This window comes from Corvus kubaryi, unplaced genomic scaffold (genome assembly GCF_017639235.1).
Source record: "Corvus kubaryi isolate FWS band 111438036 unplaced genomic scaffold, C.kubaryi_AGA036_p1.0 37302, whole genome shotgun sequence".
Classification (NCBI taxonomy): Eukaryota; Metazoa; Chordata; class Aves; order Passeriformes; family Corvidae; genus Corvus; species Corvus kubaryi.
Window position 1 is genome coordinate 4,512,023 of NW_024581095.1, and position 23,733 is coordinate 4,535,755.

The 23,733-nt window shown below is 40.9% G+C and overlaps 1 long non-coding RNA gene across 2 annotated transcripts; it reads left to right on the plus strand.

The window, feature by feature from the left end:
• The first annotated feature begins 4,468 nt into the window (after positions 1–4,468).
• Positions 4,469–14,899, plus strand: LOC121664674. Of its 2 annotated transcripts, XR_006016091.1 has the most exons (4): positions 4,469–5,564; positions 9,134–9,362; positions 12,821–12,989; positions 14,812–14,899. It is a non-coding gene; the product is annotated as an uncharacterized LOC121664674 (long non-coding RNA). The 2 variants fall into 2 exon arrangements; XR_006016090.1 differs by lacking the exon at positions 14,812–14,899 and having other exon boundaries at positions 12,821–14,805.
• The last annotated feature ends 8,834 nt before the right edge of the window (positions 14,900–23,733 follow it).

Sequence of the window (23,733 nt, forward strand, 5' to 3'; positions counted from 1 at the left end):
TTCTGCTGGACTTGAAGAAATTTGAGATGTTTTGGTGAAATTAGCTATGATTTGACTTGAGTCATAGACCTCTGAAGAGCTTTCTCTGCACATGTAAGTAAAATATAATTTTCTTGCTCACTTCCTCAAGTGCAGTGTGCAGTAAAACAGCATTTTTCACATGGTTGGGACTTGCAGACACAGTGACTTGAGACACAACTGTGCTCCCCAGTCCCACAACTGGAGAACAAAGTTAAAAACTTCCTGCTGAAAGGTTTAGTGATCCAAAACTTAGGTGCTAAAGTACCTGATCTCTAACGTGTTACCTTTATTTCAGGACTCACAGAGGACTGTGTGAGGTATCCAGTCTGTCTACAAATGGTTTGAGAAGAGATGATGGCTTCATAGGGAGTCTGAGACGTGGAGTCACACTAAAGAAGGAGAGATAATCATGGACAGTGAAAAAAGCTGACATGAACTATGGAAACGAGGGGTCTGTCTGAGACCTCACCATTCGCAGTCATCAACATTTTACTCAGATTTTTTACTCAATTTTACTGACCTCTTGTCTGTGTAGAACTTACCCACAACACCGAAAAATCAGGTTCAGTACAGTCTCTTCTCTAGCATACATCTCCTTGCTTCCTTTCAAACTGTAGTAACTATCAAATAACAGAATCATAACATAGATTAAGTTGGAAAAGGCCCTTAAGATCAGTGAGTCCAACCATTAACCCAGCCCAACACTAAAGTCAAGTGCCACATCCACATCTTTTACATCCTTCCAGGTATGGTGAATAATCTACTTCCCTGAGCAGCCTCTTTCAATGCTTGACCACCCTTTGAGTGAAGAAATTTTTATTAATATCCAATCTATACCTACTCTAGCACAGCCTGAGGCCGTTCCCTCTCTCCTGTCCCTGCTCCCTGCGAGCAGAGCCCGACCCCCCCGGCTGCCCCCTCCTGTCAGGGAGTTGTGCAGAGCCACAAGGTCCCCCCTGAGCCTCCTTTGCTCCAGGCTGAGCCCCTTTCCCAGCTCCCTCAGCTGCTCCTGCTGCTCCAGACCCTTCCCCAGCTCTGTTGCCTTCTCTGAACATGCTCAAATTTTTGTCGTGAGGGGCCCAGAACTGGACACAGCACTCGAGATGTGGCCTCAGCAGTGCCCAGCACAAGGTCAGTCACTGCCCTGCTCCTGCTGCCACACCACAGCTGGGACAGCCCAGGGGCCATTGGCCTTCTTGGCCACCTGGGCACCCCTGGGCTCATGTCCAGCTGCTGTCACCAGCACCCCCAGGGCCTTTCCCAGACAGTTTTCCAGTGACTCCACCAGAGTCTGAGTCTTCTTACCATTGCAGTTTCAGACTGCAATGTCACATGTCTATGACAGACCTAGTCCTGAGACAATGGACTCCACCACATCCCATAAATATGCTGAAAATAGATTGGTAAACATGAATGCATGGTTTGATATGCTCTTGATATGCTCATATTTGCCCAGGAAAATACTGCACAGGTCTGATGAACTGCCTCTGTTCAGACAATAAGCTTTGCTGCACATACTTCTTACATGACCTTACAGAGGAGTCACTGACCTGATGCACCTCATGTTGTTCTGGCCAGGATGTTCCCCAGTAATTTCAAGAGTAATCAGAAGCAGCCCAATATTAAAATTTTGAGAGTAAAATAAGGGAAAAGTACTAGCTATATGCACATCCTTAGCAAAATGGCCCTCCCATTTAAAGAGAGGTGGAAATTGAAGTAAACTAAATCTCTAAAAGTCTGTGTTGCTCTGCCAATCACTCATCAGCATTGCTTTTCTGTAGAATTATCATTATTGGAATGATCAAAATGTTCCATGAACTAGAACTTCTTGGAAAACCTCTGCTAAGGAAATTAGGTGTTTATCCCCAGCCGCACAGGGTGTATTTGTAACCTGGAATATACAAGCTGTCCTGAGGAATTCAGTGATTCTGTGGATCTGCTGGCACAGGATTTAATCTACTCTAAGGTGATTACACCTGAAACTAAAGGAGGTTAGATAACAGCAGAAGCTAATGGACCAAACTGTGTTGTATACACCCTGTGCAATGCTGCTGAACTCACCTGACTGCACAAAGTATGGCAGAGGCAGAATTTATTCTGACAGCCCTCAACTCAAACACAGTCTTCAAAGTAAGTTTTGGAGTTTGATGCCCAGGTCAAGTTTTTTTTATGTAGGTTTTAGCATTCATCATTCTCCATTCACCTCTGGGACAAAGAGTTTTGGAGAAGGGTGTTCAGACATGGTCCAGGAAAGGAAGGACCTCAACATTCAGTATTTCAAAGGAAAAAAAATTAATAAATCAGTGAAAAAAGTTAATATTTATTGCAGTTGTTAGTTCGAAAGAGGTGGATTTTCTAGTCCTGGCATTCTTCCAGTGCGACTTGTCAAACCAGGTTACATATGAAATGTGCCTGCTGCCAAAAATGTGAGAACTCAGCGTGACGATGTGCAGAGGCTTGTTTGATTTGGGGTGATTTTCACTTTTCATCAAAGAAACTACATGATCCTCCTTCATGGGTAATATTTCCAAGGCTCATTATTATTCCCTTGTTTGCTTTGGTTACTGGGGCTCATTGGAGGAAACATTTAATTTAGTTTCTTCATTATGAGACACTTTTTGTCAAGGTGCAATGTTGTGCTTTGTTCTTTAGACTTCTAATCCATAAAACCCTCCCTGGCTTTGCCATGTTTATTGACACCCAAGGGAATCTGCATTGCATAATATGTCAGACTTGTTTGTTTTTCCTTCCCAATTGTCTCTGTTTTTCTAGGGAAATATTCTCCAAAATTATTTTTTTTTCAGACACAACAACAAAAGCTTATGTTTGAAACATTATGGATTTCACAGTATGAAGAAATGTATTTCATATGACAACATCAACACAAGAGATAAATAACCAATTTACTCTGTTTCTGTTCAGAGGTGATAGCACACAGGTCAGGGATTGTAATTTTTTTAAACATGCTAGCTCAACAGGCTGTGATTGTCCAAGCACACTTCTAATTAATTTTTAAATAGAAGTAACTATCATAGTTTTTCTATTTGAATGAGAATCCTGTTTACCAGCCAAAGTAGTTGCAGCAACTTAGGTACAATTTTAGTGATCCTGTTGATTGTTATGAACTATACTATTTTTATCTTTCACTAGTTCATGGCTACAAAGAGATACTTGCACCAAAGAGAGAAAAGAAATCCAGAGGTCCATGCCATGACAGGTTTTCAGAGTTTCTGTGTGCGAAAAAACAGTTCTGCATAGACTGTTTTACATTTTTATTTAAGTTCTTGCTTTCCAGTTAGTGGAAAGTTGTTACAACTTGTTAGGTGAGAAAGTAATGAATATATATCGAGTGTTAATCAAATAAATATTATGGTTTTGTAATATGTCCTTTCCATCTGTTCTTGATTGTTCTTCTTTGTCCAAACACATTTTCCCTTCCCTATCACACACTACTTTTAGTCCTCCCAGTTTCAGTTTTCACTCCTCCTTACTCACACAAGATTTATTGTTTCACCTGAAAGAATCTTCCATCCTGCCCTGATTTCCAAAGTCTATAACCAAAACCTCTTTCCTTTTTTGCTCTGGAGGTTGGAATCACATCTCATCTGCAATTTAAAATTTCCCTTTTCACAGTCTTCCTTACTAAGTTTTCTTGCAGATGGTCCTCTTGAAATGACCTTTTTGCATCTTCTACCCCCCTGTTCTCCCTCATTTTGTTAATGGAAAAAAAATGCAGCTTATTTCCCTTCCTTTGTGTATTGTTCAACCAAGTTTCTGCTTCCTAGAATAAGTTGCTCATGGAAGTCAGTTTAGCAAATTATTTTCCTGATAGCTTTGTTCTTCTCTTTGTCGGGTTAGGTGGGGCTGCTCATCTTTTAAAAATCTTTTCTAAAAGGTGCACAGCTCCCAGTATTTATTGTCCCTTCTATTAAAAGCATTCATCAGTGCTGACACTTCTCAGCATCCCTATGCTGAGTTTAACTGCAACTTGCAACAGCAGCGTGGAGATAAAACTAAATTGAGAGATGTCAGGTTACTTATTTTGTAGAATAAGTGTGCTCTGCAAAACATGAAAAGCCTGGGGTCTCCTTAAATCACTAGAGGTAACTGAAGGGGAAAAGACAAACACTTTTTTAGAGAGAGGAAGGAGGAGAACAACCTGACATCAGTAAAGTGGGGGAGCAACCTTCCAGAACAGGTTGGAGCTGGTTGTTTTGCACCCAACAAAGCTGATTAAGCTGTGCCAACTGGCTGCAACCCTGACAGCAGGTGAAGCTCATTTCTGTCAGACTTCTTGACTCTGAGTGGTTCCAGCAACGTAGATACTGGTGATGGACCAAAGAGAGAGAGAGAGAGATAGGATCTGCTCCATTATTCTGCTTGGAGCAGCTTGGGCCCAATTTTTTAATTAAAAAAACATTAACTAGGGTCCAGGTATCCCTGGCTATTTGCTGTGCAGGGAGATTATTCAAATTGCCAGGCACATTTACTCACACTGGGTGAAACCACTGGAATTGTGTACTGTTGCCCCAGGTCAATGCAAATGAAGAAGGGACACTACCAACGAGAGAACTTAAATCAGGAAGTTATTTCTGTGAGGAAAGAGGAGGGAAACAGCATACAGGGAATGGAAGATCCTCTTGAAGACAGCTTAGAAACACCACGCTACTTTCAAGAAGAGCAGTGGTCTAAACAGCCAAAATATAGAAAAAAAATTAGAAATAAATTGACCAAGCTAGATTTGATCTCATCTGAGAAGATGGAGAAAATACATTAAAATGATAGCACGCCTTTCATCCAGGGGCAAATTGGCTTTTGGAAGCCAGTGAGATATTGACAACTTTTTACAATATTGTCCCAGACTGCAAACTGATCGAAATCCCCCTCCAGCAAAAGAATTATAGTCTCAACCCAAGTCCCACCCATTATCCTCTGCAGAGTGAGTCAGAGCTTCCCAAACATCCATGATGTTGTGTCAACACTTTCTTGTATGAAAGGAAAAATGTCCTCTACCCTGGAGTCTTGTAGCAGATAAAAATAATTTCAAATATATGTTGAGCTGGGGCTTCTAAAAACCTAGTGTCCAAATAAAAACTCAGGTTTAGGAAGCAGATCTTGGAGTGATCAAGGAGAAGGTAAAGGAACAGAGATGCTAAGAAGTTCTTATTGGAAGCAAGTTCCCTTCTTCCTCACCCCTCCAGCATCACTGAGCAATGTGTTCCAATATTATTTCAATATATGACTAACATAATTAGTTTAATGCTCACTCCTTCCTCACATAAACCTGAAAGTAAACTATAATTCCACTGCAAGCAAACAAAGGATGGCATGTGAGGCCTCCCTTGAAAAATGCTGGTGCAAAAGAAAATGCAGAATTTTGTGAAGGCAGCAAAAGCAGTGACAACTGTTCAGCTTAACAAATTTCTTCTCCTCATCTTCAGTGCCAGCAGAAATACTCTGTTTCAATGAAGAGGTGTGCTGTGGGAAGGCCAGCAGACCCTCAGGTCTTCCCTCTACGTCCCCTGAGAAATGTGCCAGAAAAAGTGAATATCTTAGTGGCAGACATACAACTGTAATTTTCAAAGGCAGGAAACACCAGCTTCTCCTGAAAATTGAGGCACATGATGATCTATTTTTCTTAGAAAATGTTAAAGTGTATGCCTGAGCGTATAAATACCTGTATAACACACCTCACACATGCACACATGTATAAATGCAATACATACACAGGTTGTAATTATTATCCTTCATTTGTTTGTGCTTTCTCTCTTACCTCTGTTGAAGTGCTGTTAAATTACATAGAAAATAAAGAAGTGTTTAAAATCTGTCCATTTAGCACTCTAGGAAATTCAAAAAGACTGAAAAAACCCAGTGTAATTTACAAACTTTACTTCATCTAACTTCATTATTTGCATTCATGCATCTGCTTGATGTAATATTTATTAAATATGAAGCTTAGGAAACAGACAGAAAATATTTCTAATGTAGTTGACTGGCTGACCACAGAGCACTACCACAATTTTGTAATAAACTTTAAGACAGTGCTTGAACACTATTAAAGACGAATGCTGTCGGAAGAAACCACACAGAATCAGAGAACCATAGCATGGTTTAGGTTAGAAGAGACCTTTAAAGATCATCTAATCCAAACACCCTGCTGTGGTCAGGGATGTCTTTCACAAGATTATGTTGCTCAAGGTCCATCCAAACTGGCCTTGAATATTTCCAAAAACGGTGAACCCACGACTTCTCTGGACAATATGTTCCAGTGCCCTCACCACTCTCATTCCAAAAAACTCCTTCCTTATATCCAGCCCTCTTTGAATTTTAAAATCACAGCACCTTTCCCTGTAAAAAGTCTTTCTCCATCTTTCTTATAAGCCCCTGTTACAAATTGAAAGGCTGGAGTATGTTCTTCCCAAACTCCTCTCGCTTCCAGAGTGAACGCCAGTTCTCTCAGCCTGTCTTCACAGGAGAAGGGTTGCAGCCCTTTGGTCATTTTGGTGGCTCTTCTATGGTCCTGGTGCAATAGATCCAGGAATTTCCTGTGCAAACTTACTGAGAGTGCCCTTGATCTCCATTAATGGTGTCTACACCATTTATGGGGCTATTAAACAGTATTGGTGCCAGTACAGGTTCTTTAGGAGCACCACTTGTTGCTGGCCTCCACTTGAACCTTGAGACATGTACTGCCACTCTTAGGATGTGGCCATCCAGCCAATTCCTCATCCATCTATCCATCCATCAATCAAATCCATATCTCTCCAATGCAGAGGCAAGAATTTTGTGTTCTTTTCTGCCCTTTTCCAAAAATGGATGTGATATTCCCTTTTCCCCAGTCACTGGGCACTTTTTCTGGCTGGCATAACTTTGCAAATATGACAGAGTGGCATGACAACTACAGGGTACTATGGACTATGTATATTCAGGTTTCCCATGTGGTCTCAAATCTAGTTTTCTCAGGATACTCTCTTCTCTGATGAGACACTCTTTTCCAAGAAAGAATGGTCTCAGTTAAACCACTGTATTCACAGCTTTCCTTAGAAGCCTTTTTAGGCATCTTAAAGGAAATAAATATATTTTCTGATGCTGTGCTTCCCCACACCCTCTCTGACAAAGATAAAAAGAAAGGATCCAAGGAAATTCCTGGATTTATTTTTATGAATCACGGCATCTCTATTTTTTTAATCACACATAACCCTACATATTTCTTTGAACAATTTACTTCTTGTAATACTGTAAAGGTGGGTACAGTACAGTCATGTCTAATAATTTATTTACTCTGAGCTGATTTATTCATCGCATCCATATCAGCTTTAAAAGTTTAGGTACTCTGTACTGGTATTGTGGTATTTCATAATTTTACAATTGCTGTTTCAGAGATGCAGTCAGTCAAAAAATGTGATTACACTTATGAGTATCCATCGACCTGTGTGTAGAATCATGGAACCATAAAATTATTTGGGTTGGAAAATACCCTTGGGATCATCAAGTCCAACCATTAACCCAGCACTGCCAAGGCCACCACTAACCCATGCCCCCAAGTGCCACATATGTCTTTTAAATCCCTCCAGGAACAGTGACTCCACCACTTCCCTGAGAAGCCTTTTCCAATGCTTGACTAACCTTTCAATGAACAATCTTTTCCTGATGTCTAATCTAAACCTCCCCAGTCACAGCTTGAGCATATTTCCTCTTGTCCTCTTACTTGCTGCCTGGGAAAAGAGTATACAAATTGATATAAATTCCCCCAAATTTTAGCAGTATTCATTTTACACACAATCTTTTATAAAACATGAAATTTGCAACAATCATTTTCTGAATATCTTCCCAAGTTTTCGAAGTGAATAAAACACTAGTTTTCTTCCTTATATGCTGAGGGCAGCTTACTGTCAGAATTTCCACACAACAGACACCAGTCTGTCTAATGGCACATAATCTGTGGGTTCCCTTCCCATGACTGTTTTATCCAACTAAACCAGCATTTTCTAGTCTGTCCTGAAAAGGTGATTTCACTCTTTTCCAGAAGCAACAAGTAAGTGCTTATTCTACCACCTGGACTGTGATCTGGAGCTGTGTAACATTCCCTGAAATCACACCCCTTCTGCTAAGGCAGCTTCACTTCCAGGAGCCACACTTGACAAACTTTGGCTAAACTTCCCCAAGAGGTTGTGCTCCCAGTGAGCTGAAAGCATAAAAAATGTAATTGATAAGGTGTGAGTCAGGGGTGCTTCACCCTAACGTGCGTAGAACCCAGTGAGATCACCTGGCACCTTCCCACATAAACACATCAAAAGCATGTGCTGAACAGGTTTGATTAGATAAATCCATTGCACAATGATAATATTGCTGGAGCTGAAAGAGGAATGAAAGGGTGGATTGCAGACGGATTCAAAAACGTGACGGTTGGGTTTCCATCCCTGCTTCAAGGATGTGGTGAAACCTGGAGTGTTTGAATGATGCTCAAAATTACCTTCAGATGAGGCCACTAGCAGAATTCTGAGTGTGGTATCACATTTCTAACAGCCTCAGGATTTTGCTGGATATTTCCAGCTTGCCATTACTCCCTGATATCCCAGCATACGGTTTGACGAATTATTTGAATTATCTTCAAAGCCCTTATAATTAGCTGGGTTTCTTTTGTCTCTGCAAATCTTGGCAAGTTTTGTCTTGTAAATCAATCCCTTCATCTCCTCCAGCAAAGCATAAGACAAAAACTGTGGAACATACAAAAGTCAGGTGAGAACAAAGCACTCCCTTTTCAACACATGACATAGAAAGCGACTGTAGATATTAATTTTATTCAAGTATGCCCAAATGCAGTAGTCACTCTAAATTTCAGACATCATAAATGCTGAGAGCTGTTATTATCACTGGTATTAACTTTTATTTGTGCAACTCTAAACAAAATTGCAATGATCAGCGTGTTTTTGCCATATGACAATATTTTTCCATTTCCCCCTCAAATATTTTATCTCCTGCATTTGACCCATCAGGCTTGAACGGCGGGAAGGACCTTGCTGAGGTCTATGACTCACTTCAGCTCTTCCCCAGCCACTCCCTGGGTGTGTTTTTTGTTTTGTTTTGTTTTGTTTTGTTTTTATTTTAATAGGAGCAGCTCTTCTGCAATCTGGGGCTGCACAGCTCTGTAACCGCGTGGCATCACCTGCCTGCCACAGGAAGGGACCTTTGTGATTAGCAGTCTCAAGAGGAAAACGTGACACCCATTCACAAGGGTTCCTGGTGCAATTTTGACACAGTAAAATGCTTTTAAAGCATCTATCCAGATGCTCTGAGAAGTGCCACTCCTGCAAACTGAAGATGCCTGGCTTCTGTGTTTGGTAATTGTTCATTGCTGGAAAACACTGACCTTTGAAGGATTTCATGTACACAAGAGTCACTCAGGGAGAAGTTTTTTGCAGACTCAGGTCAGTTAGGTCATGATGAAGCATGTCATAAGCTACAGAACATCCCTCTACATTTCGGGGGAGAGTTTTTTTTTTCCGCAGCCTTTGCTTTCACAGGCAGACTTCTTGAGATGGAGCTTGACTCTCTCTGATGGCATTTGGAGTTCAGCACATGTGGACAGGCTAATTTCTTAGTTGGTACCCCAAAGTGTTTTCATTGAGAAAAACCTAGGAAATAATGACATGAAGCAGCATTCTTCTGGTCCCCAGGGTCTGTATTTCTTATTTATTGTAGCTGACATTTGACTCCTGGCTGGAGGAGATGGTTCACAAAGTCCACAGATATTTCAAGTGGCTGCAGGGGTCCAAAATGGAACCTACACACATTTCTGGGGACTCACCTAATTTCCTAAAAAGGAATAATGTGAAGTGAATAAAGTATGTGAGAACAGAAAAAACGAGAAATGCCCGGCTCCAGAGCAGCTTGACATTTCAACATGAAATTACAGACTTGCCTTTCCTTCACTGAAGCGTTCTCTGCTTCAGAGCCAGAGGAAAACGCGTATTTAATCTGCAAATTGTCAAGGGAAATATAACATTATGGTAAGAAACTGAAAAAAAACCTCTTCATGGGAGCACAGGAGACACAGATGGCACTTGCTGTAAGATATTAAGTCCTTACATTTGACTTCCTGCCTGCACCAAAATACGTGTTCAGTACAGTGATGGCTGGGTTGTTCAGAAAGCAGATTTGCTATGTGAAAGGCAGTAAATGGCTGTCACTTGACCAACAAACAAAAACGAAACCCAGCCCCTCAGGTCAAAATACTGTTCCAAGCCTAGAGCTCAGGCACTTTGTTTTCCATTGCATTGCCATTAACCTTCAAAGCCTCCTCAGTCAATTGAAAAGGGGAGCATGAGTCAGAAAGGAGTTTTTCCTTCTAAAAATCTCCATAAATTGCAAAACTATAAGGTTTGTATCACCCATAATAATGGTCATTAATAAAAATCACCTAAGTTTTGTGTTCGGAGGAATGCATAATAAGCAATCAGCTTTGATGGAAGCATGGCAAGGTACTCCAAAATTTTTTGATGATGGCAAATGAAATTTAGCCCACATGAAATGGCCCAAATACCAGCACTGATTGAGCATCGTTTGGGGTCACCAGTCAGGTATGGGCACAAGTTTATCCGCCATATCTGTTAACAGAGATCATGTCTCAGTCGTAAATGATATTTGCACAGCAACACTCTGATGTCAACAACTCACAGAGCAGCCTGCGAGATGAAAAGATTTTTAATGGATTATTTGTGTATTATCCAACAGCACCTTCAGCATCTTAGGGCAATCAAGATACCCCAATCTCAAACTCGCATCTTCCTTGACACGTCAGTTGTGCCCAGCTGGGTAATTTATTCTCCACCATACAGCCTTGAGTCAGGGAGAGACGTCAGCACATGTGTAATCTCCAGCACGTTCGTTGTCCCCTTGATTTCAGCAGGTGATTCATAAACCTGTGGAATTACAAGCGTAGCTCTGTTGTTGTGCTTGCCAGGGAACGATCCCATGCAGTTCAAATTCCATTACATCCCCTAGAAGCTCCTTGGGGCATTCCATGCTTTCAAAATACTTAGCAGTGGAGGCTTTGGGGACCACTCATTTGCAGCTTGTGGGTCTTTGGGGAAGGAGGAGAATGCTAAACTAAGAGTCAGTCAGGCTGTTCACAAAGCACTTACTCCAACAGTTTTTTAATTGCTTTAGTGCATCCAGCTTCGCGCCCTTCCTAATCCAACCACTCTTTAATTGTCATTTGATTTTTGTTTTTGTATTTTGTGTTTTGTTTGTTTGGTTTTTTTTAAGGTGACGATGGTAATTCATTGTTATTGTTTGTGTTCTGTTTGAAAATACAGCTGGACTGTTGCCTTTGCAGGGGTAAACTTCCTTCTGGAAGTTCCCTAAGTCCATGTGCTTGCAGAATCCTTTTCTGCCCTAAATCTTCTTCCCACAGGCTTTGGCAGATGACCTAAGCACAGCCTGCTCATGCATCCAGGTAGGCATCTGGCAGGATCACAATTTAACAGCATAAACTATTTCTGCTGGGATTAGCAGGCTCTTCCCACCGGCTTTTTGCTGTCAAAGCAGAGCTGCAGCAGAGAGGACCACGAGATGGCAGTACTGCATGAGCTATAGGACGAAAAGCCAGCATTTTTTGGAATTAATTTCTAGGGAAAACAGGTTTTCTACTGGCACCTTCAGAGCTCGTTGCAAATTCAGTCTGCCCTCAGCCTGCTTTGCAAATCTATACCCCCCAGATTATGGAGTGAGGTGGTTAATGGCTCGAATTCTTCTGCTAACAAAATATTGTTGTTTGTTTTAGCACAGTATGTACCAACACGAAGGATGACACTATATTTTAAGGCACCACAGAAAGCTTGTAAACAGGAGATAGGATTTCCCCTTGTCCTCTGTCTTGAGTGGAAGTGTTTCAGAAGAAAAGCAGTGCAAAAATACCGAATTTCACTGCAGAGCAGATGAGGAATGGGCTCTTTGAAAACATTTCTAGAGAACTGTTCTTCCTTGTCAAGTGAATGTTCTTCAGTGTCAGCACAGCAGAGTTAATTATAGAGGGGAAAATAACGTGCTAATGCAGCTAAATTGTTCTCAGCCTCCCCAGGCTGAAGAACCTGGTAATTTCTGGATAATGGTCAGTCCTGAATGGCAAAATGGGTGTAAGGCTGACTCAGAAGGTGGTAGGAATATCTGAGCAATAAATGCTGAGCTTTAAATGTCTGTGGAATTGGATCTTTCCTCTGCTCCTTCACGCTGTAGTGGCACTAAGGAAAAATGCCTTTTATGAATGAAGCAGTCACAGTGAGTTGTGGAATATCAGTATAGGAATGCTTCGTCTTCCCAAACCTTGTGCCTCCAGACTTCCTTCCTCCAGGTGAGGCGAACAGCCATCAGCTTTGTCACTTTGAATTATGACCATGTTCCATGTTGATGAGGCACCTCCAGCCAGCCTTCTCATTTTCTGGTGCTCAACAGCCTTCTGTCTGTGAAAGCAGAGTGAGAAATAGCTCTTTCCTTCAGATACGAAGAGAGAGGTGTGCTGTGCAATGCAGGAAAAAATGGGAAAAGGAAATAAATGAGGAATTATTCAAATGGGCAGGATTTACCACCTGTCCTGAAAGGAAACCCTGCCATTAAATCCTGGAGACTGATGCACTATGATCCAATGTAATATGACCTAGCAAACAGAAGACTGAAGGACTCAGTGAAGGTGGGTTTCCTTTCCTCAGTATGAAGAGACAGGAGGAGGTGAAAAACAGTGGTTTCTGTCTGCTTGATATTTAAAAAGTAACAGACACCTTTCCTTGTCTTTTCTCCTCAGGAGGATGCAAAGCAACCATTTCACTGGCAGTGTTTGCTCTGGACATATTCCACCACCAGAGGAACAGTCAGCACTAAAGCACAGACAAGAGGCTCCTGTCAGGTCCATCACTTCATCCCCAGCATGGTTAAAGGCTCATTGAGAGAAAGACATTCCTACACAATGGCTAGTATGTTCATATCCATGCATGTGTGTGTTTGTTTACAGAAATACATGTGCATTCATTTTGTTATTACATTTTGCCTGGAGAAATATGCTGAAGTAACCAAACTTGTGCTGGGAACAACACCACCAGCTGTTGAAGGACACAGAAATTTACACCCTGCCGCATAAATGCTTTGTTTACTGTAGTTTAAGAAATACTGTGAAGGGGAAATCAAGCAAGACTTGAGGACAAGTTTTACCTTTGCAGGTTGCCCTCCACTTGAAATGGAAATCTCCAACATTTGAAGATTTGTTTGAGCCCACCTGGATGGTTGTTTTCTGTCTTGTAGTGAACATTTAGTATTAATTTTCTCTGCAAGGTCATTGGTACGCAAAGACAAGGAAGGAAGAAATCCTAACATGACTGCCTTTTTGAAATCCTTCCACCACAGGGCTCTGCCCATTTATCCTCTGAGGGAATACAAACAACAAACTGATTTAAGTGTTGCAGCAATAACCACAAAAGTGTGTTAGGACTGTAGCCCTCCTAACACCACGTGGAGGAAAGTGAGACAGCACCCAATAGCATTCCCTAATTGCCCGTTTTCTGTTGATTGCCAAATCCTTCACCGGGTGCCTTCACCCTTGTCTGGCAAAGATGAGGGGTTCTTGCTGTCTTTGCTTGCCCTGGCCATCTTGTGTTGGACCTGCACCTCAGGAGATGTGTCCTCCACCAAAGCCAAGGCCCATTTCCAAGTGCAATTAAATTGTGGTGCAGGAAATGACAGTGCAAAATGCAAGGGAACAACATTACCTTGGAGGAAATTACGTATTCAGCAGGTCCTCCTCACAAATCTTCCACAAAGCATTACTTCTCCAGGGTATTATTACTGGACTGGGTAAAAGCTGTGCTCTTCCTCTGCAGGACACTACATTTTTGAAAAAGCAGTTGCCTTTGTGTTGTTTTCCGATTCTACATTTTCGAATATTGAATTCTCGAAACTGAAAACACATGGCTGAGTCTAATTACTATTCCTAATTCCTGCTAAGATAGCCTGAAGCAGATGTTTAAATGAACTTCCTCACTGTGGAGAGAAAGCAATCAGCAGGTAATGATAGGCTGGACATAATAATGTCCTTTTTTTGCTGTTGTCTAGGCCACTGCCAAACTGCTACTACCGCCACAAATAATCAAAGAAACAACAAAGAAAACCCCAATAACAGGTTGGTTATTGTTGGTTCACATTAGAAGATGCAAGAATTCACACATGCCACTCATCCACTATTTTCATGATACAGAGAATGCCATTAGTCACTAGATAAAAAGAAGAACAAATTTCAAGCCATTTTAAAAATAAATACATTTGTGACTGAAAATTAGTGTCTGCCAAATATTGCTTAATAATTCACCATGGATGTACTCAATATTTTCTCTTCCCTTCTGCCAGTACATATCTCCCAACCAAAATTCCTGCGTGGGGCTATGCCTTGGTTTTCATCAGCCTTGTCAAAAGATGACACAACAGATGTGTAAATCTTTGCAATGCATTTTGCTTCTAGGAAAAGATTTCAGGAAAGCACACATGCTTGCTCCATGTATACTCAAAACTCAGCAGATGTATCATGATGAGTTGCCTTGATTTGGCTCCAGAATTAAATTACAGCCATCAGCACACCTCCTGCCAAGAACAGGGAATGAAACTCTGTTTAGCCCAATCATCCTGCTTTAGCTGCAGTCATGATTTTGTGCCCTTTGCAGAAATATTTCCTTCTAAAAGTGTTCCAGTAACATTTGTTAATGTAAGTATTTCAAAAATACTGACAGTAATTGTTTTGTTCACTTGCAGGGCTTTCATCTCTCTCTTTGTAGGTTATTACAGCTGATTGGAACTGAACTGATGAAAAACATTTCACTGTAAGAGGCTGATTGATGAGCCCAAAGGATCTCACTGGAAATGTTTAGTCTTGAGCAGCCTCTACCAAATCCCAGAGCTGGTTCCAAAGTGACTGAGCAGGGATTCCTGACGAGCCCAGTTCCAGAGTTGGGTATGTGGGAAACACAGGTTCATACACAGTCCAGGAGATCCTGACTCCTGCTTTTTTTCTAAATTTTATTTTAATTCTGAGTAATTTATTGTCAGCCCAATTGGTGCTTAAAACAAAGTTTTCTTTAAGGTGCAGAGTGAAGGAACCCTGATCAGCTGGAAATGCTGACTTTTGTTTTTGGTGAATTCCAGTACTCCTCAATAGAGTTCAAACCAATTACTGCAAAGATTCCTGCTAGAATCCTCTTGAGTAGAAAAGAGTCTAAAAGTCTTCTCCAGATTACATTCTTCCATTTTCTTCTATTGTTTTCTTTATGGAATACAGCTAGGTCAGTTTTGGAGAGATGCCACATTGCAGGAATAAGTTCTTCTTGTCCCAGTGTGGCAAACTCTTCTGCAAGACACTGGTTTCACAAGATTGTTCTCCATCTGGACTAAAATCTGAAAAAAAGACCATTTAAAGGGTAATTTAATAATAAATTTTGACAGGCTTTGGTGCACCAACTATCAATTGCAATAAAAAGCATTTCTCTATTTTTGCTCCCTAGTTTTGCTGTCTCTGTGTAGATGAAACCTTTCAAACCTTTCCTTTAATACACATATCCAAAAATATATATTTTCAGTTTGGGATTTCCCCATTCATATAACCAGAGTACGACAGGTACAAATCAGCACAGATTTCCCTTGGAGGAATTTCGTTCCCTCTCAGTCCTTTAATGCCCTTCTGCAGCTGAAAGAAGGACTCAGCAGCATCATAATTATTCCAGCTCTCAGCACAGTTCAAGAGACTAATGAGGAAACTGAGCAGTGGAAAGATGAAACATAAGACAATGCCACAGTTCAAAAACTGTCTGAGAGGCAGAAAATGGGGCAAGAAGCTGTAATTGGTGTCAAATCACAGACAAAAGCAGTGGCTGTCTGTAAAGCTGCCGTCTTCGTCTCATGAACCTGTAATAAAGCTTTTGTTAGTGGCACATTTTGCAACAAAGCAAATTCCAGACAATATAGGAGATGGGAATTGTGAAGCTGTCCCAGCCGTGCTGCCTCCTGTCAGGCACACCAGCCCCAGAAGAGCTTCCAGATACTGAATGATTTAGTGGCATCACATAACAACTTGAACCTTGTTTTTTTTTTCATATTAGATGCCCAGCATTCTGTGCTACTAAGACCTCAGAAAGGCCCCTGCCAGGGCATCTGGACACCCAGACCTATTAATAAGTGCATGACCAGAGGTGGCTCCAAAATCCTTGGCAAGGCCCTGGCTTCTCCTGAAATCATGGTTATTTCAGTCATTCAGCATTTTAGGTGTTTTCTTTCTTTCTGACCCTGCAGACTGAGTGATTTTCAATGTATGTGGTTTTCAATGTTTTTTCTTGATGTGTCCTACTGTTCGTAGGCAGGTATTGGTGTAATGTTGTGGCAGATAAAAAGAAAAAAAGTCATTAAATGGAAGATAACTTCTATGAAAAAAAATATTCTCTGAAGAGGATATTTTACACTATTTCAATAGGCTTTTCAAGACAAATTATTACATATTAGCAAAGAAGGTTCTGCCTAGCTTTCACTGGAAAAAGTGGGAGAGAGAGGCAGGAGACCATTTCTGCTTGGGCACCTTCTGTTTTGCTATCAGGCAAGACAACAGATTTGTTTGGGAATTCTGTGATTTATTTTTTGAATTTTTGTTTTCAGGTCGAACGCAAGAGACAGTAGGAGGGGCAGGTACTCACTCACGGTGGAAATCAGTCTACTGCCACACATCTAGTTAGAAACGCAACGTTATCTGTTTGCTGCTGCTGCAGTGCGCTTTTCAATGGCTTGTCTAGCCAACATCCCAGCAGTGACCAAACGACAGCAGTTTCATTTTGTGTGGCAATCGAAACCATTCAGTTTCAAAGAGCGATTGAAGTTTAATAAAGCGTTTCATTGCTAACCACCAAACGGTGTCAGATTTCCACTGGCAGGTTTAGGCAAAGAAACCTCCTGCCTTTTTTTTTTTTTTTCCCCCAGGACCAACTGAATCAGGGATGTGTCATCAAGAACCAGCCTTTTTTTGTTTTAGCTTTACAGTCGCTCCACAGCTGGCTGGGAATGGCAGGCTGTGTGTTGGTGAAATGAGTATTTATTCAAATTTTGCATGTCCTGGAAGCATCAGGTCAGGCTTCCTGGGGCACTGCCATAAAATGAACCTTTTTTTGTGAGGGAATGATGGAAATCAGTTGTGCACAGTGCCAGAAAAGGCAAAGCTGTGGAAGGTGACAATATATGCAGAGCCAAATGCCACGTGGTGGATTTAATTCACTGCTAGAGCAGATCCTGAATGGAAAGCACTGGCCATGCCCCATTCACAGCCAGACAGGCTTTAGGATGATTTCAGGCAGTGAAAGCAGGATAAACTTGGAGCCTAATCCACATTTTAAACCCACTCACTGCTGCTCCATGTGTAACTGGCAGTGGGGTATGTGCCACAGCTCCTCTGTCTGAGCTCTTTGCAGCTCACACACAGGAGCCTTCTCTCATTAACTCACTTCAGCATTGCAAATCAGGCTTCCAGGGCTGGGAGGACAGGTCCTCAAACTTGGGCTCACATGACGCAGTGAGAGCTTGATTTTATTTAAGTTTCTGTGCCCCAAGTCCTCAGCAAAGGAACAAAGCCGTGTTTAGTGTATGGACCTTTCTACAAACAATTTGAACAGAGCTTAACCAGCTGGGCTTGCAAAGCAGAAAGGCTCCAGCTCTGTATTGATGAAAAAGGAAAAAAAGCCAAAATCACTCTTGTCCCCACCAAAATAAGTCATCGCCAGAAGCTAATTCAGAGGCTGGGAAAACTAAGGGCCACTTCAAAGTTAATTCTGGGGTTGCCCAGTGTGTAAATCTTATGAAATATACTGGAAAAAGTCAAGATATGAGTCATTCACACCAATCCATCAAGACATTGTGGGAATCTACTGCTATTACCCTTTAGGCTAAAAGACTCTCCAAAGAAATTCCATTGAAAGCAAGTCACAAGGGACCACTGTGGTCCTCTGTGTTTAGTTCTTTCCTTTTATTTATTTCCTTCTTTCTTTCCTTCATTTTCTTCCTTGCTTGTGCTCTTGATTTGCCTTTCTTTCTTGCTGTCTTGCTTTTCTGCTTGCTCTTTCTCCCTTTTTTTTCATTCCTTCTCTCTCTTCCTCTGTTTTGTTCTGTATTCTTTCCTTCCCCCCTCCCTTGAACCTCAGTGCAATAGGAACAAAGGATCGAATCAATGTTTGGACGCAGATCTGAGAGTCTGGTGTGACTTGGAGGGGGAGCTGTAGCAAATATAATCAGTGCAGAAATGCACAGTGAATGGCAGTGATGGACCCAGGGAGATTTCAACATGCCCTGGACGAGGCAAAAGATGGAAAAGAATGGCAGTGAAGTGACAATTTCAGCATTATTCTCCTACCTTATTATGTATTACTTGAGCCAATTGACTGAGAGTTTGTTGTCACAAAATCAAGCTGTGAATGCAACTGATCATTTTCCCAGTCTCCTATCTCTGCCACCAGTTCTATGCCATGCACTCTTATTTTTTATCCCTCCAGTCTTTCTGTGTTTCTTCACCCTGAAAAAATGCATTTTAAGGATGTCAAAGCAGTGAAAATCTGATAAAAGTGCTCTATGAGGTGTCTTCAGCTTTTATGAAGACTGACAGAAAAATATTGATGGAAACTGTCTGAGAGGAAAATTTAACTTTCAAATCTCAGTTCTGGTCCCTAGACAGCATGCTTACTTTCCACAGAAAATTTAGGATTTTTTTCCCCAACAATTTAATCCTTTTAGAAAAAAAGACAATTCCCAGGACAGCTGAATAGGAGCCATTTTATGTTACTTTCCCTCGACCCAAAAGCATGAAAGCAGTGTTTTCTGGATTTTGAGGCCTAGAATTGGATCCAGACTCCATTGAAAATGGGAATGTCAAGGAAACCCAAATTCTTGTAAAGGTCTCTGTAGGCACACTTCAGAACAGGATTTTTCATTTATTGGATTTTCAAGAAATCAAACAAAGTAACATAAAGAAAAAAATGTTTTTACAAATTTTAACATTGATAAAAACATGGATATACTTATGGGCATGTTTTATTTCATATTTGATTTGCAGAAAAGTGAAGGCTGGAATCTCACTGGTTCTGCTTTGCACTCTGAAACCCAACAGGATGAAAAGTCAATTAGTTTCCTACTCTTGTAAACAAACAGCTCTTGCATCACCAGCTTTGTGTACTAATTTACATTTGTGCTGCATGCAGCTGGAGATTACTACACATTAGGGCTAAATTAATTACTAACTGTAATTAATTTGTCTGAGAGTTAAGGCCCTCCCTCCTGGCACTGGGTGTGACTCCCCCTTCAACTGGCATCTGTGCTGGAAGTCCCAGTCCTCTTCGTCACATCAGCTGCTGCAACAAGGCAGCAATGCCTCTTTTCTAACCCCTTCTTGCACTCCCCTGCACCACAAAGACACCAAATCTCTTTAGGATGTGGTTGAATTCTACTAGAATTCTTGAATAATGCCACTGAGAAACGTTTGGAGATTGGTTTTTTTCTCCCCTCTGCAGAAATCAGGAACCTCCTTTGCCATCCTGCTTCTTTCTCAGCCAACTGGCAAAGTTTTAGAGGGAGAATTTTCCAGAGCAGTTTCAACATAATCTGTGATGATTTTCCTACCTCTCACTTTTGGAACAGAGACCCTACAAGGGGTTTTCTCGGACGAGCTCTCTCCAAGTGCTGCCCAAAGGCTCTGGTTTAAAGCCATGGTTGGTCTGTACATATAAAGACAGGTTTCGTGGTCATGTTTCTGTCACTTCCAAAGTCTCTGCCTCTTCAAAGACAGTAGGCACCATCCTGCCAGGTTTATTATGAGACTCAGACAACCAGGTTTGCATTATAAGTATAGTTATGTAAGCATGCAAAGCATTGTTGATGTTCAGCTCATGCCAATGCTAACAAACTGCTGTCAATGAAATGTTTTGTTGCTGCTCAAAGTAGCAAAAATCTGTAGAAGGAGAGGAGAAAAAGGTCATGAGTTGCTGAACAACTTTTTAAGTTACTCAAAAGTTCAAAAAGAGTAGTTCAAAATAGTCATCTATGAAATTAACGTACTTTCCATTTCTTCAAGTATCAGAAATTAAATTGTGCATACCAGTACACGGCTGGTTTAAAAATGTAGACTGAAACAGGACTATGGCCCTCTGCAGAAATTAAACCTCATCAGAGTTCAACTGCAGACCCATTTGAAAGAGAAAATTGTCATCCCAGGTCGAGAACACCTGGAAATGAACTTTCTGTGGTTGCAGAGCTTATTAGTGGCAGAATCTGGTTCCCTGAACATCATTATAGGTATAAGGCCACCAGAACTACGTTTTCTCTTAACCAGACAATAAAAAATTAATAAAAATTTTATCACCTAACATTACCAGAGATTTTTGGCCCTTCTTATCATTGTTATGAAAGTTTCTTTATCACCAGAAATCTGGTATCTTTTAATAATTTGTATCCTTTTCCACCTGCTAGAAAGACCATGTGCCTGATGCCTTTTTGATGTTCCTATAACTAAATGCACCCAAATTTAAGGGTATCTTTGCTAACATCAACTTCCTCTCCTAACAATTGTCTAACAAGTTATATTAGACCAAGACTGATGTGAAACCTCACTTTCCACCCCTCTCATGCCTATCCTTGCAACACATGACCAATGCTACTTCTGCCAGATTTGATTTTTCCTCAACCTCTTAGGGCTGAAAGCTTGTTTGATTTCTAATAATCTGAAAAAGGTAGGCATGATGATACAAAAAATTTCTATGCTGTTGCCCCAAATGAGAGTTACAGGCAATATCTTCTCAATTGCTTCTCATTTTATATGACAGGTAATCAAGAACTCAGTATTGTCATGGTCTCCTGTGGTCACTTAAAAAGGGGGTTAACAATTGGAATTTATCTTTGCTGTTACACCCTGCTTTGTGACAAAAGAATTAATAGCTCTTCATTTGAGCTTCACCCATTTACAAACGAAGCCATGAGTTTATAGTGTTAAAGACAACACCTTTTATTTTTTTGTCTTTTACCAGCATTACAAGGATATTGCCAGCATGGTGGAAAACACGGCATCTAGTGAGAGAAATTTCAGGGAGGGACTAGAGAAACTCACAGAAGGTAGCACATGGCTGGTTTATAAATATGGTCCCTGAGATGTGAAATTCAGCTTAGGCAGTTCCTAATCCACTAAACCTGATGCACTGAAAGAGCAGGGCATCCATAGGATTTTGCAGCGCTTGTCCTGGCTCTGATATCCTTTGTTCACACATTTTCTGGTGGCCAGTGAAGGAGGCAGAGTTTCATTTAGCCCCTTCCAACTACTCCCCTGTGTAATTATCCTACTGAAGCCACTTTTCCTTGGTATTGGTGTTTGCCCTTCTGATTCCGAAGAAGTTAAACTTATGGTACTACCAGAAAAACACACTGCAGTGACAGAATTCCTTCTTCCTTCTAAAGTTATGTGCCAGGAGTGAGATTCTCCCTTTTGAGTCATAGCCACTGAATCTATTTTGAGTCAAGAGTGTTACTACATGAGGTTTTGCAAGTGACTGAGAACAGAGCATAGCACAACGAGCACAGTGAGCCAGCTCCTGTCTGTCCCTACAGAAAGCACAAGGAAAACGTCGACTGTGTTGCATTATCTTAGATAAACATAAGGCCGTGCCTAATTGTTTTGAGATATTAGTTCCGTGCTATCACACAGTAGAGGTTTAACAATTCCCATGAACACAGCACCTCGTAACTATTGAAAGAGCTGGAGACATGACAGGTGAAACACTGTCCTTTGCTGCACTAGGTGCGGAAATAACTACTTGCCACGCAGAGGACAAACCTGAAATTGTGCAAGAGCAATTAACTAAATCTTGCCTTCAGAAGAATCTGTAGACACACCTTGCTCTCTGTAACGAGATCAAAGAGCTCCAGAAATATGTTTGCCAGGGCCTCTACAGAGCATTATCCCCAGATCGCTTGGAATGTGAGTGACATGGAGAAGATGTTGTTTTTGCTGGCATTTCCAAGCTCATATCTGGGATGTCATGCAACTCACATTTGTATCTTTAGAGAAATGAATTAGGTAGCATTAGAAAGCAACACGAGCAACCTGCTGTTACTCAGTGGATTCAGGACTAAACAGAACCACAACATTTTGTGTTATCTGAGCAGTCCTGCCTGTTACTTCATTATTCTCTTTATTGTCTCTCAAATTTAGTTTACATTTATTGACCTACCTTTTTTTTTTTGTCGTTTGTTTGTTTTGAATTAGAAAAGCACTTACAAATACCTTGGCTAGGCACATATTCTTTGTGTCTCAAGACATAGCTGTCTTTTCAAAGATTCCCAGCAATTTGCCAAAAAGATGGGTCTGTATTGTGTAGATTTTTATATGTGCTGAAAATGTAAAGGAATCAGCTTCTGATGTGCAGCAGTTACAAAATAAAACACAGATAACAACACCTCTGTTGGAACAATGTGAATACAATACTCCTAAGATTTTACAGGGTTTTACTTAAATATGTATTTTATTCCTCTGCAGATTTTACCAACATTACATGTTGAAAACACTAAGCACATTGTCAAAGGATTGTGAGGGTATTAGTAGCCTTTTCTAACAATTCGAAGGAAAAACAATTGTAATTGTCATTTTAGGCTCTAGGCGTCCATAATCAACCTCATATGATACACCTGGGCACTGATGGCTCTGTTGTGTTGTACCCTTTGGTACAGAGAACTCATGGAGGCATAACTGGGTAGGTAAAACACTGCTGCAAGCTCAGGGTTTAATTTGGGGGTCAACTGTAAAGCCAAAACAAAATTAAAATAAAATAAAATAAAATTAAAAAAAAAATAATAATTATTATTATTATTATTTTAAACCAAATATTGTTAGCACTGGATAAGTTTGACTAAGAGGCCTTTAAACTCAGTTACAGATTCTGCTCCTTTACAGTGCCAGCCACAACTCTTTCTAAATACTTTGGGCCACCCAGGGCACTCAATTCCCCATGCATGGGTTAGAATTTCCCCTTCTCATCAGGCACACGCAGCTCTGTTTTGCCTTTTGCTGACACAAATTTAAGCATTTACAGAAAATCTCCTTTCTTAAAAAAAAAAAAAAGAAGGAATAGAAAAAAGGGACACTTGAATGAAGCAGAAATTAAACCCACTCTACAGCCCCCAGGCTCATTTCCAAAGCAGGTCCTGTTCATCTGCTGAAAACTCACCTCTTTTGCCACCAGGAGAGGTCTATAGAACCATTTTCTTCCTGTCACTTTTATTTTCTTAATTTTCCTTTCACTTGTCCACAGATGCACGCAGGCTGTTCCAGTCCTAGTCTTTTCCCTCTTCAGCAGGTGTGGAATAGTTTTACCTTACAAGCTGCTGGTTCCCTGTCCTAATGGGAATCGATGGTGTTGTTGGAAATGCCAGTGGACGGAAAAAAATTTGAGTGGTAAAATTCTCCAAATTCTCTACAGTTCACTCTTGCTTTGACAAAAATTTATATGGAAAATGCTATCAGGTTTTCTCCTCTATCTGTGCCTCTCTCTAGGAGGGAGATCCTTACTTTCTCAAAATATTCTTGCATCAATATCAGCAAATCAGAGATTTATCTACAATCAATCGTCACCGTCCCATTTAGTACAAAGTGACATTTAAAGAGCTAGATATTTA